Genomic DNA, 17,564 nt, shown 5'->3' on the forward strand with positions numbered 1-17,564 from the left:
AAAGAAGGAGGCAGGCTATTTGGAAGACAAAAGAAGCCTCTGAAAATCAGGTCTTGTTCAGATTCGGAAACAAAAAAGCAATAATACCTAGAATGACAAATGGCCTTAAACTTTTTAAAACAAAGTTTAGGACTAGAAGAGTGAAGATGTGTGCCCAAGTATCTGGATTACAAATTTAAAACAACACAGTTTTCTTGAAGCAAACTAGCTTAGATGAATTTGTTTCTCTTGATGCAAACTTCTTTGTCTCAAGGCTAGATATTTCCTTGGACAGCAATAATCCTTCCAGCAGCAGTGAAACACAGGAAAGGTCAATAGCCAAGTCAGAGTAGGAAAAAAGATACCTGCTCAAACAATGGCAGAAAAAAACGGCTACACTTCTGACTTACTTTGTTAACCAATACTCTCCACTGTATCGGTTCCTAAACTAAACTGAGAATGTGGTTGAGTTTAGAAACAGGATTCTTTTATGTCCTGGAGATGATACTTTCATTGAATATTGAATGTTAGGAAACCAGAAAAGAGGAAAATCTAGAAAGGTTCTTAGATTTCAGTCAGCCTTAACAAAAAGTGATAATCAAGGTTAGGGAAAATATGAAGGACATTCAGGAATTGACATAAAGTTCCCAGTTTAATCACATACATGTATTTGTCCTGAGCAAATCTGAAATTTTGTGGCATTGTCAAATTAGCTTTTTATTCCAAACAAGCAGAAAACTGATATTTCAATGAATCAAAGTAAATCATGAATGAGTCCAAAGTTCCTAGTGCCTTTCAAAGATTTATTAACATTCAAGTAAATATGAAGAACTGTAAGGAAACTGATCATTTTCAGTTGCCTCAATTAGTCAATTAACCTGAACTTCAAATTCCCCCAGAATGCTGTTTCAAAGGAAATTTAATACCTTTTTGAAGTCTTGAGGAGAACTATAAACTGAAGTTTGATGAATTAGGTTGAGAGGTGAATTGGAGTTTCATAGCTAATATTACTTAGATGGTAACACAGAATAGTGCTATCAATGATTAAGTAAAATTTTAAATATTCCTAAGCACTAATTTGCCACAGACTAACACTATAATATAGGGAGTTAAATACAAAAGAATGACATAAACAGATATATTCACTTTTATTTCATTCAATCCTCTGATCTTCAAGACATTAAAGTCCCAGATGCAAGATTATTAATGTCAAAGATAAGTCATTTAATAATAAGACCCTTGGGCTTCCCTGGTAGCACGGTGGTTGAGAGTCCACCTGCCGATGCAGGGGACACGGGTTCATGCCCCGGTCAGGGAAGATCCCACATGCCGCGGAGCCGCTAGGCCCGTGAGCCATGGCGGCTGAGCCTGCGCGTCCGGAGCCTGTGCTCCGCAACAGGAGAGGCCACAACAGTGAGAGACCCGCGTACTGCAGAAAAAAAAATAATAATAATAAGACCCTTATCATTTATTTTAAGATTGGTTTTAGTCTGGGGTCTCAATATGAAAACAGCTTATTAACTTGCTTGCTGGTGCCTATGCTGAAGCACTTATCTCCATGAAAAGAACATAGAGAACAACCAAAGGAAGCTCCTAAATGTTATTTTTAAAAGTTATTAACTGTGAGCATCAGTATATCTCAAAGAATGTCAGCCCTTTCCACACTAGGTTCAGAAACTTTCTTTGACAATTCTTTGCAAAAGCAAATCTATAGTACCTATGCCTAGATGCTAGCAACAATCTGCAATAGGAGGTACTAGCTTTTGCCCAATGAAATGGATTATGAACCCACCATACAAGTATTTATGAGTGAAAATTACTATTAACTAATACTTCTGCAAATGGTAGAGTTTTAGATACTATATTTACATTCAGTTCACCAGGCCAGGGGTTGATAATTTTTTTTCTGTAAAGGGCCAGATAGTAAATATTTTAGGCTTTGCCGGCCATATGGTCTCTGCAACTACTCAACTCTGCCTGTAGCACAAAAGACAATATATAAATGAGTAAGCATGGTTGTGTTCCAGTAAAACCATATAAAAAGTAAATACATTTGGCAGTGGCCAAATGTGGTCATAGTTTACCCACCTCTGTCGTATGCCAATATAAAAGCAACTGGAACCATATCATTAAAAAGGCAGCCTGGTGAAAGCAGTTATGTCCATGTATGTTATTCTATGTAAGTCTGTAACTTCTGTAAAGTCCAGTAACAAACTTTATCTAAACCTCTCCCTTATGAACTGCTTAATGGTGAGCCAATAGGAGCCGGAATATTTAAATTCTGATGTGACAGTTGGAACGCGCTTCCAATCTGATCAATAAATCCTTCAAAAGGTGTTAAACTTGACAGTGCTGGAAGACAATGTGCTTTAATAAAGACATTAGCAGTCAGAACAATGCAATGGCACCAAAGAACCTCTCCTCTCACACCGGGAACACTAAATGCTCTATTTAGGTTTAGGCAGTAGGAACGAAAGAATACTGGCAAGTTCTGAAATTTAAGTGTATTATAAAATGCTGGCTTGCTAGAAATTTTCATCTTCTTAATTTTCTGGTCTGTACTTTTATGCTCGTATCTCTTAAAAAAATACTATAAATCATTATTTTAATTTGTAATTCAGGTATTCCCATCCTCCTATGCTGTTGACCCTTTATTGTAACTATTTAGGGTATTATAAAAATCGCAATAAACAGCATTATTTTTATGTATGTAACTGAGATATGCAGCATTTAAGATAGAAGAAATCTAAGGCTAAATGTTTTCAGAGCTCTAGTGGGCATACAGTGGGAAAGGAAAGGTGAACTTTATTTTCTTCGAGGCAAAGAAACTACAGGTGACATCTTAGCTTGCTACCAACCTTTATTCTTAATATGAAGTTTGTAGTTGTTTGTGAGGTAAGGAGATTTTTGTTCAAGTTAAAACAAGGGTTTCTTTGACCTACTGCAAAGTGTAAAGCCTTTCCCTTCAGGGGCTGCCTGTTACCCTGCATATGACAAGCAGTAAAAAGATAAAAGGAGAGGGAACAGGTTCTAAAGTTTGTTAATCTACTGATCTCAGCAATAGATTACGGCATGGCTTGAGAGTCCTGAAAATTAGGTTTTAGTCAAGCTGGCCATTAACCGGTTGTCTGGTGGTGAGCGAGCCAGTTTCTTCAACTCGGTGGACTTAAGTTTCCTCAGCTGGAAAATGAGAGAATGCGCTTGACTAGCTGCTCTCAAAAGCCCGTTCCAGCTCTATTATTCTAAGACAGGAAGATGTCAAGCCACCTACTATGAGCACTGTCTCTCACAATCGAGCCGGGGAAAAGCGTGACGAGGACTTACCTGTCTCAGCCCTCACACCATCTGCGGTCCTAGCTCAAGGCACCAAAGGAGCTTCCTCCCCACCTCCCCTCTCTAGCTCTCTCCTACTCGGGATAGAGAAGGGCGCTCCCATTCCCCCAATTCCCCCAATTCTCCTCCTCCCTCCTCCTCTCACTCGGGTGTTCACCCAAGGTAACCCTGCCTTTTCCCTAAGGTCCGGCAAACACCGACTCCCACAGCCCCTCGAGTTCTTTCTCAGCCCCCGACGGAGGCCCCGACTTGCTCTCACCCGAGCCCTGGAGGAACGCGCGCCGCCTCTCCGGACCGGTCTCCGCGGGCCCCGGCTTTGGCCTCACCGCTCCCGCAAGAAGCCACTGTTCCGAGGCGTTTCCCTGAAGAACTTCCCCGGGTAACAGCCGACTCCGTCGCAAGCTCAGCCTTAACAGCCGCGTCCCCCCTTTCCCTCCGCCCCCTCCCGGGAGATGAGTTTGCAAGACCCGGAACGGAACGTGCTCTACCAGAGCAGGCCGAGCCCTTAATCTCAGAGAGCTCGGCGGGAAGGAGGACACCCCTCCCCCAAACTTCTCAACTTGCTGCAGCAAGGGTTCTCGTCCCCTGAACAGGAAAAGGCAACGGCCTAGGCCGCGGGGGCCAGCGGGGGATGGAGTTCTGAGAGCGCTAAGCCGGCCGCCGCAGTCAAACCTCCCACCGCCGCGGACTACAACTCCCAGAGGGCTATGCGACAGCCAACACACCTCCCGCCGCAGAGCCCAGCCCTCCGGCTTCGGAAGGAAGGGCGGCGCAGGTGGGCAAATCGCGTTTTATCTGCAGCCAGACCTTTGCGCTAAAGTCGGTTGCCTGCCTGCCCTTAAGGCATCTAAGAGGAGAGATGCGATCTCCTGCAGTCCTGACCACCCCGGAGGCCACCTGAGAAAGGGCTGATGTGACATTTCCATCTAGGGCTGACCTCCCATTATCTGTCTGTCATCTCAGGCTGTTCTCGCTGGTGCTCTGTACTCTCATCACGTGCTTGCACCCAGTGGACACCAAGGGAAGCTAGTTTGAAAAAAAAAATTGTTAGATTTGGCACTTTCTCTCCCTGGTCTAGACATTTAGGTTTGTTTTTTGTTTTTTACGTGTTGGCAGTTTAGTCACTAGGCTAAAAGAGGGGCTTTGGTAAGATTTTAAGCACCCTCTCCCCATCCCTAACAATTTCGCCGACAGCCACCCCAAATAAACATACAGTCTAAGGAAAATCGGTGTGCTTGTTATAAAAAGTCAGCTTAAGGTAAGTCTCCTGAAAAGCGTATGGCAATACCTCAGCTCTTCTTACGTAGGAAGCCGGTGGCTTTTTTTTTTTTTTTAAGCAAAACAACCAGAAAAAAATCCAACAATGTAGTGTAATGTGTTAATCCCAAATGAAAGAAACAAAATTTAACAACTAGTTAAAACTGAGTGCCAAGCATTTTACATAAAATATCTCATTAAGTCTTTACCATGATTCTAGAAGTGTATATTATCCCTATTTTACAAATAAGGAAACAGTCCTAGAGAATTTTAAGAGTTACCCAAGGCCAAACAACTATCAAGTGGCAGAAGATCTGGAATTCAAACTGAGGTCTTCTTCCAAAGCCTATGCTCTCAAACTCTGCCTCTATTATTGAGGGTTTGACAAATGCAAGGCAGGTAATGTGATGAATATTGCCTTTAAGGCAGATAAAAGTTATTTTGCTAATGGTGTCCTTATTAAAAAACTTTTGCAACTGCTTTTTAGCCTGCCTTCAAATCAACAGTACATTCTTTTGATAGCTGCAATGGTGGCAAAATTTTCTTCTTTCTCTGCTTTTCAGGCTGAGAAAATGTTTTTAGGCAAGGCTGAGAAGCACGAAAGTAGATGGTATGGAATGACGTCAGCGAAAATGGCTGAATAGGGAACTTGAAAACTCTCCCTCCACAAAAGCAACAAAATAGAATAACCTGATGAAACCGTCAGAATCAGCTTTTTTTGGAACTCTAGAATCTAATAAAAAACTCACAACAACAGGGGAACACTTAAGAAAAGACTGCTGAATTTTGGCAAGAAAGCTCTGTGATTATCTCCACCTTGTCAGTGGCCTTGAGGACAGCAGCCCACATTCCTGGTGTAGGTTGCTGGTACCAGAGAGAGTAATATGGACCTTATTCTAAAGGAGTTGTAATTTTGTTGTATTGTCTGCAATAGATTACGGCATGGCTTGAGAGTCCTGAAAATTAGGTTTTAGTCAAGCTGGCCGTTAACCGGTTGTCTGGTGGTGAGTGAGCCAGTTTCAACTGAAGTTAGCTGAAAATGACTTTGGCCCAATTTCTTTGGGAAGGGGCTGCTTCAAATGAAACTGCTGGTTTAGCCTTCAGCCCATTCCTTTGGAAGGGCTGTTTTCTGGAGAATGGTGAAAGAAGGGAGGGAGAGAGGGAGGAAAGAAGGAAGGAAGGAGGGAGGGAGGGAGGGAAGGGAGGGTGGAAGGGCCTTTGTCCTGGCTCCTCAGGGACCAAGCTGTCTTCTTAAGACTGGCTGGGATGAGCTTGCAAGCTGTTTGAATTGAACCTATTGTGCTGTAAGCTGTTTAAACTGTTTGAAAATTGTTCTTTACTCTAGAGGAAAAACATCTAGAAAATGAGATCCCAGTTATCTAAGTATTTTGAGGGCACACCCTCTACAGGGACTTCAGCCAATTTTATGTTTAAAACCAAGGTCCTACGGGGAGGGGGAAGGGTAAGCTGGGACAAAGTGAGAGAGTGGCATGGACATACATACACTACCAAATGTAAAATAGATAGCTAGTGGGAAGCAGCCTCATAGCACAGGGAGATCAGCTTTGTGTCCACCTAGAGGGGTGGGAAAGGGAGGGTGAGGGAGGAGTGGGGATATATATATATGTATAGCTGATTCACTTTGCTATAAGGCAGAAACTAACACACCATTGTAAAGCAATTATACTCCAATAAAGATGTTAAAAAAAAACACCAAGGTCCTTCCCCTTGTGCACTTCTAATTAAATAGACTGACCTGACCAAAGGCAATTGAGAATATCAATGGTCATTATGGGGAACTTTTGAAATCCCCAAACTTAACTTTCTTAAAACAGAATTGGACTACAATAGCTCAAAAATTTCCAGAATTGAGTGGAATGCTTATTTCTATGGGTATTTTGAGGCTTTCTGAAATTATCAGGCGTCTAAAATTGCCTCTGCAAAATAAGACTTTAAGATTAACTGAGGCAAACAAATGATTAAAGAAATGTAAAATGGCTCCTGAAGCCTCAGGCTCTTCTTCCTTGGCTTCTTTGTCTCAGGCTCTGCCTCTGGCCCCATCTTGTCTCCCACAGCACTGTCTTCCTCTTTTTTTACCACCATCCCCATACAAATTCTCTCACCAAACTTCCCCCTTTCTCTGAAACTCTCCCTACTCCCTTTTTCTCTGCACTTGTCAGCACCTGTTGCTTTAAAATTTAGCATTCTGAGGATCGAGACTAAAAGCTTAATTTCTTGATATTCTCTGGACTAAAGCTGAACTGCGAGCCATAGCCAAAGATTTTTCCAAAGTAACTGAAGGTCTTCACAGATTCGCTGAGGAATTTAATATAGCCATTCAAGTGTATCAATCTGGTTTCTCTGATTAATATCAGCTAGTTGGTATACGCTTGTTGGTAAAGGCCAGGCCCAGCATTGAATGAAAACTGCTAATTGGGAAAGTCCTGAAAGAGCTCTAGAATGAAACCAGTGTGCTAACTTATTTTATGATTAGGCTCAGGCAATTGCTAGATGACTTCATCGAGCAATTCCTAGGGCTTTTCCAAAATGGGAAATTTGATTGGAACAAAATTCAGACTTGCACACAAAAATCTAATGAACCTGCTCATGAATATTACAATTGACTTCAGAATGTTTTTAAGTAAAATTCTGGTCTTCCTTCAAACGTTGATTCCACCTGAGTAGTTTTTTAATTTTTTTACTCCTAATTTATCCCTCATGCACCCCCTTTCTGCTTTGATAACCATAAGTTTGTTTTCTATGTCTGTGAGTCTATTTCTGTTTCATAAGTTCATTTGTATCATTTATTAGATTCCACATATACGTGATATCATATGAAATTTGTCTTCCTTTTTCTGACTTGCTTCACTTAGTATGATAACCTCTAGGTCTATTCATGTTGCTGCAAATGGCATTATTTTATTCTTTTTTATGGCTGAGTAGTATTCCTTTGTATATATATACCACATCTGCTTTATCCATTCACCTGTCAATGGACATTTCAGTCGCTTCCACATCTTGGCTATTATAAATAGTGCTGCTATGAACATTGGGGTGCATGAATCTTTCCAAATTAGAATTTTTGTCTTTTCCAGATATATGCCCAAGAGTGGGATTGCTGGATAATATGGTAACTCTATTTTTAGTTTTTTAAGGAACTTTCATGCTGTTTTCCATAGTGGCTGTACCAATTTACATTCCCACCAACAGTGTAGGAGGATCCCCTTTACTCCACACCCTCTCCAGCATTTATTATTTGTAGACTTTTTAAAGATAGCCAGTCTGACCCATGTGAGGTGATGCCTCATGGTAGTTTTGATTTGTATTTCTCTGATAATTAGCAATGTTGAGCATCTTTTCATGTGTCTATTGGTCAACTGTATGTCTCCTTTGGAGAAATGTCTATTTAGGTCTTCTGCCCATTTTTTGATTGGGTTGTTTGGTTTTTTTGTTATTGAGTTGCATGAGCTGTTTATATATTTTGGAAGTCAAGCTCTTATTGGTTGCATCGTTTGCAAATATTTTCTCCCACTCCATGGGTTGTCTTTTCGTTTTGTTTATAGTTTCCTTTGCTATGCAAAAACTTACAAGTTTGATTAGATCCCATTTGTTTATTTTCCCTTTATTTCTATTGCCTTGGGAGACTGACTTAAGAAAACACTGGTACAATTTACTTCAGAGAAATGTTTTTGGTTTTTTTTAAGATTTATTTATTTATCTATTTTATTTTTAATTTGGGCTGCATCGGCTCTTAGTTGTGGCACATGGGGGATCTTTGTTGAGGCACGCAGGCTCTTCGTTGTGGTGTGCAGACTTCTCTCTAGTTGCAGCATGTGGGTTTTCTCTCTCTAGTTGTGGTGCACAGGCTCCAGGCCACATGGCCTCTATAGTTGTGGTGCTCAGATTCCAGAGCGTGTAGTTTGTGGCATGCAGGCTCTAGTTGAGGCGTGCAAACTCAGCAGTTGTGGCACACGGGCTTAGTTGCCCCGCGGCATGTGGGATCTTAGTTCCCTGACCAGGGATCAAACCCGCGTCCCCTGCATTGTAAGGTGGATTCTTTTATTTTATTTTATTTTATTTTATTTTTGATTAGTTTCTGCTTTATAACAAAGTGAATCAGTCATACATATACATCTGTTCCCACATCCCTTCCCTCATGCATCTCCCTCCCTCCCACCCTCCCCATCCCACCCCTCCAGGAGGTCACAAAGCACCGAGCTGATCTCCCTGTGCTCTGCAGCTGCTTCCCACTATCTATCTACCTTATGTTTGGTAGTGTATATATGTCCATGCCTCTCTTTCGCTTTGTCACAGCTTACCCTTCCCCCTCCCCATATCCTCAAGTCCATTCTCAAGTAGGTCTGTGTCTTTATTCCCGTTTTACCCCTAGGTTCTTCATGACATTTTTTTAAAAATTCCATATATATGTGTTAGCATACAGTATTTGTCTTTCTCTTTCTGACTTACTTCACTCTGTATGACAGACTCTAGGTCTATCCACCTCATTACAAATAGCTCAGTTTCGTTTCTTTTTATGGCTGAGTAATATTCCATTGTATATAGGTGCCACATCTTCTTTATCCATTCATCCGATGATGGACACTTAGGTTGTTTCCATCTCCGGGCTATTGTGAATAGAGCTGCAATGAACATTTTGGTACATGTCTCTTTTTGAATTATGGTTTTCTCAGGGTATATGCCTAGTAGTGGGATTGCTGGATCATATGGTAGTTCTATTTGTACTTTTTTAAGGAACCTCCATACTGTTCTCCATAGTGGCTGTACCAATTCACATTCCCACCAGCAGTGCAAGAGGGTTCCCTTTTCTCCACACCCTCTCCAGCATTTATTGTTTCTAGATTTCTTGGTGATGGCCATTCTGACTGGTGTGAGATGATATCTCATTGTAGTTTTGATTTGCATTTCTCTAATGATTAATGATGTTGAGCATCCTTTCATGTGTTTGTTGGCAGTCTGTATATCTTCTTTGGAGAAATGCCTATTTAAGTCTTCTGCCCATTTTTGGATTGGGTTGTTTGTTTTTTTGCTATTGAGCTGCATGAGCTGTTTATAAATTTTGGAGATTAATCCTTTGTCAGTTGCTTCATTTGCAAATATTTTCTCCCATTCTGAGGGTTGTCTTTTGGTCTTGTTTATGGTTTCCTTTGCTGTGCAAAAGCTTTGAAGTTTCATTAGGTCCCATTTGTTTATCTTTGTTTTTATTTCCATTTCTCTAGGAGGTGGGTCCAAAAGGATCTTGCTATGATTTATATCATAGAGCGTTCTGCCTATGTTTTCCTCTAAGAGTTTGATAGTTTCTGGCCTTACATTTAGGTCTTTAATCCATTTTGAGCCTATTTTTGTGTATGGTGTTAGGGAATGATCTAATCTCATACTTTTACATGTCCCTGTCCAGTTTTCCCAGCACCACTTATTGAAGAGGCTGTCCTTTCTCCACTGTACATTCCTGCCTCCAAGGTGGACTCTTTACCACTGGACCACCAGGGAAGTCCCCATTTCAGAGAATGTTTTGCCTGTGTTCTCTTCCAGTATTTTTATGATGTCATGTCTTATATTTAAGTCTTTAAGTCATTTTGAGTTTATTTTTGTGTATGGTGTGAGGGAGTGTTCTAACTTCATTGATTTACATGCAGTTGTCCAGTTTTCCCAACACCACTTGCTGCAGAGACTGTCTTTTCTCAGTTGCCTCCTTTGTCAAAGATTGACTGTAGGTGTGTAGGTTTATTTCTGGGCTCTTTATTCTGATCCATTGATCTATATGTCTGGTTTTGTGCCAATAGCATGCTGTTTTGATTATTGCAGGTTTGTAGTATTCTCTGAAGTCTGGGAGGGTTATGCCTTCAGCTTTGTTCTTTTTCCTCAGGATTGCTTTAGCAATTCTGGGTCTTTTATGGTTCCATCCATCTGTATGGTTTTTAACTCTTATGGGGGTTTTTTTCTTGTTTTTTTTTTCAATGGGAAACTAGCTAAATTAATTATATTGCATATACACAATAAAATACCAGCTACTCCAGCTTTCTTTTGATTTCCATTTGCATGGAATATCTTTTTCCATCCCCTCACTTTCAGTCTGTATGTGTCCCTAAGTCTGAAGTGGGTCTCTTGTAGACAGCATATATATGGGTCTTGTTTTTGTATCCATTCAGCAAGCCTGTGTCTTTTGTTTGGAGCATTTAATCCATTCACGTTCAAGGTAATTATCGATATGTATGTTCCTGTGACCATTTTCTTAATTGTTTTGGGTTTGTTTTTGTAGATCCTTTTCTTCTCTTGTGTTTCCCACTTAGAGAAGTTCCTTTAGCATTTGTTGTAGAGCTGGTTTAGTGGTGCCGAATTCTCTTAGGTTTTGCTTGTCTGTAAAGCTTTTGATTTCTCCAAGGAATCTGAATGAGATCGTTGCCGGGTAGGGTAATCTTGGTGGTAGGTTCTTCCCTTTCATCACTTTAAGTATATCATGCCACTCCCTTCTGGCTTGTAGAGTTTCTGCTGAGAAATCAGCTGTTAACCTTATGGGAGGGGCTTCCCTGGTGGTTAAGAATCCGCCTGCCAATGCATGGGACATGGGTTGGAGCCCTGGCCTGGGAAGATCCCACATGCTGTGGAGCAACTAAGCCCATGTGCCACAACTGCTGAGCCTGCGCTCTAGAGCCCGTGAGCCACAACTACTGAGCCCATGTGCCACAACTACTGAAGCCCGCGTGCCTAAAGCCTGTGCTCTGCAACAGGGGAAGCCACCACAGTGAGAAGCCCTCGCACCACAATGAAGAGTGGCTCCCACTCGCCGCAACTAGATAAAGCCCACACGCAACAACAAAGACCCAACACAGCCAAAAATAAATAAATAAATAAATAATTTTTTTTCAAAAAAGCTACTTATTAAAAAAAAACAAAAAAAAACCTTATGGGAGTTCCCTTGTATGTTATTTGTCGTTTTTCCCTTGCTGCTTTCAATAATTTTTCTTTGTCTTTAATTTTTGCCAATTTGATTACTATGTGTCTCGGTGTGTTTCCTTGGGTTTATCCTGTATGGGACTCACTGTGCTTCCTGGACTTGGGTGGCTATTTCCTTTCCCATGTTAGGGAAGTTTTCGACTATAATCTCTTCAAATATTTTCTCTGGTCCTTTCTCTCTCTCTTCTCCTTCTGGGACCCCTATAATGCGAATGTTGTTGCATTTAATGTTGTCCTAGAGGTCTCTTAGGCTGTCTTCATTTCTTTTCATTCTTTTTTCTTTATTCTGTTCTGCAGCAGTGAATTCCACCATTCTGTCTTCCAGATAACTTATCCGTTCTTCTGCCTCTGTTATTCTGCTGTTGATTCCTTCTAGTGTAGTTTTCATTTCATTTATTGTATTGTTCATCTCTGTTTGTTTGTTCTTTAATTCTTCTAGGTCTTTGTTAAACATTTCTTGTATCTTCTTGATCTTTGCCTCCATTCTTTTCTGAGGTCCTGGATCATCTTCACTATCATTATTCTGAATTCTTTTTCTGGAAGGTTGCTTATCTCCACTTCATTTAGTTGTTTTTCTGGGGTTTTATCTTGTTCCTTCATCTGGTACATAGCCCTCTACCTTTTCATGTTGTCTGTCTTGTTGTGAATGTGGTTTTTGTTCCACAAGCTGCAGGTTTGTAGTTCTTCTTGCTTCTGCTGTCTGCCCTCTGTTGGATGAGGCTATCTAAAAGGCTGTGCACACTTCCTGATGGGAGGGACTGGTGGTGGGTAGAGCTGACTGTTGCTCTGGTGGGCAGAGCTCAGTAAAACTTTAATCTACTTGACTACTGATGGGTGGGGCTGGGTTCCCTCCCTGTTGGTTGTTTGGCCTGAGGCAATCCTACACTGGAGACTACCTGGGCTTTTGCTGGGGCCAATGGCAGACTCTGGGGGGACTCACACCAAGGAGTACTTCCCAGAACTTCTGCTGCCAGTGTCCTTGTCCCCACAGTGAGCCACAGCCACCCCCCGCCTCTGCAGGAGACCCTCCAACACTAGCAGGTAGGTCTGGTTCAGTCTCCCCTGGGGTCACTACTCCTTCCCCTGGGTCCCGATGCGCACACTACTTTGTGTGTGCCCTCCAAGAGTGGAGTCTCTATTTCCCCCAGTCCTGTCAAAGTCCTACAATCAATTCCCACTAGGCTTCAAAGTCTGATTCTCTAGGAATTCCTCCTCCCACTGCCGGACCCTCAGCTTGGGAAGCCTGACGTGGGGCTCAGAACCTTTACTCTAGTGGGTGGACTTCTGTGGTATAAGTGTTCTCCAGTCTGTGAGTCACCCACCCAGCAGTTATGGGATTTGATTTTACTGTGATTGTGCCCCTCCTACCGTCTCATTGTGGCTTCTCCTTTGTCTTTGGATGTGGGGTATCTTTTTTGGTGAGTTCCAGTGTCTTCCTGTCGATGATTGTCCAGCAGCTAGTTGTGATTCTGGTGTTCTCACAAGAGGGAGTGAGAGCATGTCTTTCTCCTCCGCCATCTTGGTTCCTCTCCCCCAACTCTTATGTTTATTAATGGGTGGAACTGGAACCTTTTCCTTCTAGTAAAAATGACCAGGTTGGAATGGAAAACTTTGTTCACTCCAGGTTTAGTAAATCTGGCAAAACATCTCTCTCATTCTCTAGATGTTACCTTAAAGGAACACAGTCAAAATGCTTAATCTCTAACTCCAGCAAATGAATGATCCTAAATATAATCAAAACCTGCCTAGTTTCTAGATTGTTACAAAATTAAGCACTTGTCTTCCAACATCCTCCCAATTCTCAGTGACAGGACTCCAAGGAACTATAGGTGGTTTTCCCAATCCTCCTTCTTAACTGGCTTGAAGGAACATTTCTCCAGATTGGGGGGATATCTCTTCTAGTCCTAACTGACAAGGGAGCTACACTCATTGCTCAATTCCGCTACTACAAAACAGCCCTGCCTCAAAGTACTAAAACAGTCCAAATAGTGCAGATCTTTAATGAGCCTCAAGAGGTTCTTGTCTCTGAACCTATTCCCTTTTGTTTAGGACTTTTGAGAGATACTCACCCTTTTCTCCTTGGCTCCTCTGCCCATATCCACTTATTAGGCTAAGACTTCTTAGAGAATTATCATGCCAGTATTTTTTCTCCCCGAAGGGGAAAATATAGAAATTGACAGTAGTCATCAAAGCAATCCACCAAGTGAATTAAATGACCCTTTGATATCTTTTATTCCATCTCTGACCGTACTAGAGCAGATTCTGGAAACGCTGATCATTTGTCCCTATTGAATCAGCTACCACTTTCCTTATGAGCAAAATCTCCAAATGATGTTGGCAAAATTCATAGCACATTTCCCATTAAAATTCAGAGAGACCCCTCAAAATCTCTTCCCAGAATTAATTGATAACCTAAGCGTAAGGAAGCCATTCAAGGTGTAAAGCCCATAATAGAAGATTACAAGGCTCAAGGCCTCATTATCCCTTGTACTAGGCAGACACTCCCATTTCACCTGTGAGAAAATCTAAAGGTCAAGGGTGGAGGTTTGTCCAGGACCTCCCAGCAACAAACAACATTGTTATCTCTGTTGTTCCTAGCCCTCATAGTTATTAGGTAGTAAATTCTTTACTGTAACTGATTTATGTAACGCATTCTTTAGTATTTCAGTTGGTGAAGCTAGCCAATACCTTTTTGCCTTCACTTGGCAAGAAAGCCAATTCACCTGGACTGTAATGCCTCAGGGTTATACGGAGCCCCTATTCTTGGGCAAATTCTGAAGGTTGATCCCTAGAGATAACTGCTTTGTTGCAACAAGTGGATGATTCACTTCTTTGCTCTCCTTCTCAAGCCTCCTTACAGGAAGACAGCATCCACTTGCTAAACTTTTAGCCTTAAAGGGACATAATATCACCAAAGAAAAATGGCAGTTTGCCCCAAACCAGGTTTGATATTTAGGGCATTAGATATCAGAACAAGGGATACACTTAGATCCAGATAGAATTCATGGTGTCTTAGTTTCCCAAAACCCAAACTAAGTGCCAACTATGAGATTTTCTTGGTCTAGTTTGTAATTGCTGAAATTGTGACAGGTTTCCTTGGGCTAGACCTTAATGGCTAAAACTGGCTTCCAATTTTTCCCCCTTATGGCCAAACTTCTGTATGTTTTACACAACAATAACAACACAACCTAATTTTATGGGAAGAATTGGATGAAATAGCCTCAAGGTCTTAGAGAAGAGTTTGCTGAACCCACCTGCCCTTGATCTTCCCAATTATCAAATTCCATTTTTCCTTGTTGTATATGAAAAGGACAGGAATGCCCTTGGGGTACTCACCCCAAAACATGGATCCACCATTGATCCATAGGGTATTATAGCCAGCAGCTGGACCCTGTGGCATGAGGATAACCCCCTTGCCTTGCTGTGATCCTTCTAAACCTCACATCCACTGCTTTTGGAATTCATAAACTCTCATCCTTTGAGCTAGTCACAGTATACCCAATGAACTTGGCTCCTGCTTCTTTAACCTACAGCTGATAAAGGGAGAGATACTCCAATATTGCAAAGGCCTAATTGCTTCTATCAAAAATAACCATGTTTTGGTGGATCAGTCTTTTCACAGTGCACCCTTGGGGGACAAAGACCTTAAGCATCACAACTTGCAACTTGGAGATTTCATCTATCAGAAAAGATACATCCAGAAGAACTCTCTTCAACCTTGCTGGAAAGTACTCTATCAAGTACTCCAGACAACCCTTGTGCTTCCAGACTCCAAGGAATAGACTATTGGATTCATGAGACACACCTAAAGAAAGCATCGAACCTTAACTGAAACTGCACATCATCTGGTGACCTGAAAGTAAAGATTTTCCAGAATTGAAGCAGATGACATCTGATAAGACAGCTTTCCCAAGATATCTGGACCAGGCCTGTTGGAAGTTTGTCACCAAGCCTTTGATGATGGCATAATGCCTCAGGAGATCTCTGATGTCTATGATTTTGATAACAGGACTTTAGATAAAAAGTGCCTGAGAGTCCTCCTTCCTCCTCCTTGTTACTCAAATGTGACCTTAATAGGATTCCAATCTGTGCACTTTCCCTCTGATGTGAGACACTATACCCAGGAATGGTCCTTCTTGACATTGAGGGACAAAAAGCCATTGACACTAGAAACCCTTACTCTTGATAGCAATGCTTTCAGAGAAAAATCCTGATCAAAAGGGGAAAATGTAAAATATTAATACACAGAAACCTCAATTAAATAGAGTTGGGAGACCAGAAGGGGGAGCTCTCACACCCTCTGGTGATAGAACCTAACAGGAAGAAGAAAGACTCCTTTCCTGCCAGGGACTCAGCCAATGAAAAGCCATGAGCTCTTTGTTTTATTTATGGTCTGTATGTTTTCACACTGGACTGAAGCCTTTCCTTGAAGACAGAAGGCCTCTTCTGTGGCTAAAGTCTCTTTAGAAAAGGTTATCCCTACCCTGGGGAACTCCTCTAGAACTGTGAGGAACCCATCTTACTGGCCAGGTGCTTTGACAAGTCCTTTTCCTCTCTATAAAAGTGTCCTCCTTCCTTTGCCATGCCGGGACTTGCATGTAGTTTGGCATGGTTGCAGAACCCAAATTGCAATTCTCTGCTAATCCTGAATAAACCCATCTTTGCTGGAGAAATATTTGGCAGTGTTTTTGTTTCAGGTCAACAGCAGTCTCTGTGCTAGCATGTGCACTGCTAATAGGTTTGTCATTGTTTCTATGCTTTTTCAGTGGGCAGAGTAAGGAAATCCTTTTTATTTTATGGAGATAATATATCATGAGTGCATAATGATATTTCCAATTCAAGTTTAAGAGTATAGGGCTATTTCTTAACCTCTGATTTCTATTTCAATCTCTTTTCTCTCACACTAAAAATCTTAATTCTTAAACAATATTAACTTAATTATGTACCAGTTTATTACCAACAATGTGATTACAGAATTGGTTTATTTTTCCAGTTCTTTTTGCCTTATGATATATCCCACTAGGGACATATGGTCAAATTACTGTATTTTAAATCACTTGAAATAACTCTTCTCTGTGTGGTTAAGCCATTAACTCAATACACATTTATTTAAGTGTATTTGGTTTTTTGCTTTAAATTCTAAAATAGCTCTTTAAATTTCAATTTAATTTAGTTTTATAGTTTTGCATAACAATCTCATGGTTTCACAATCAAATCCACTCACTCAGAGATGTCTGGCACACATTCTTATCCTTTTCAACCTGTTCTCTCATCTCATAGGTAGTCTAATATTTGGCTTATCCTTCCATTTTTTAAAAATATAAGCAGATACATCTCTTTAGATATAAGCTAGCATACTTGACACCCTACTCTGTACCTGGCTTTTTTCCAATAATATAGCCTAGTGATCACTCCATAACAATATACAGAGATAACCCTCTTTCCTTTTTACAGATGCAGAACACTCTGAAGGGGAGCACCCCAAAATATGCCACTTTGGCATATTGATTGGTTTGAATTAAAGGTACTTGAGAAACAGCCAGTGCAAGGACACTCTGAGCCACCTTTGTCTCCCTGAAAGCAGGATATAAATCTTCCATGTGAAAGGTACCCACAACCCCCTCTACCAATACCAGAAAGGAAGAGGGCATCCTTAACACCAGAGACAGGGAATTTAGGGCCTTCTCATCCCTAAGCAGATCTTGTTACTTCGTCAACCTACTATCACAAGGCCACACTACTTTGTCTTGTCAATTCTTCACAAGTTTATCATTTCTTTGTCTAAAAACATATAAAAGCTTCCTGCTTTGGTCCATTCTTTGAGTCTCATTTTTATGCATCTTCTGTATGTATGAAATTTAAATTTGTTTTTGTCCTTTTAATCTGTTTCATGTCAGTTTAATTATTGGACCAGCCAAAAAGCCTAGAAAGGAAGAAGGGAAAAATTTTCTGCCCCTGCAACTCCACGGGTGGATGTTTCAGTCTGCTATTGAATATAGCTATTAATAATAATATAGCTATTC

At 41.1% G+C, this 17,564-nt stretch overlaps 1 protein-coding gene across 3 annotated transcripts in view; it reads right to left on the reverse strand.

Moving 5' to 3' along the window:
* Nucleotides 1-3,931, reverse strand: part of SLC38A9 (solute carrier family 38 member 9) — a 97,694-nt gene extending 93,763 nt beyond the window's left edge. For 2 of the 3 annotated variants that reach the window (XM_081230585.1, XM_081230584.1), the window contains exon 1: nucleotides 3,572-3,929. The gene's annotated coding sequence lies outside the window, so the exon portion shown is untranslated. Of the gene's footprint in view, nucleotides 1-3,571 lie in introns of all 3 variants that reach the window. The other variant, XR_014015500.1, reaches the window with a different exon arrangement.
* Nucleotides 3,932-17,564: the final 13,633 nt, after the last annotated feature.

This window comes from Mesoplodon bidens, assembly GCF_964165515.1.
Source record: "Mesoplodon bidens genome assembly, chromosome: 4".
NCBI classification, from domain to species: domain Eukaryota; kingdom Metazoa; phylum Chordata; class Mammalia; order Artiodactyla; family Ziphiidae; genus Mesoplodon; species Mesoplodon bidens.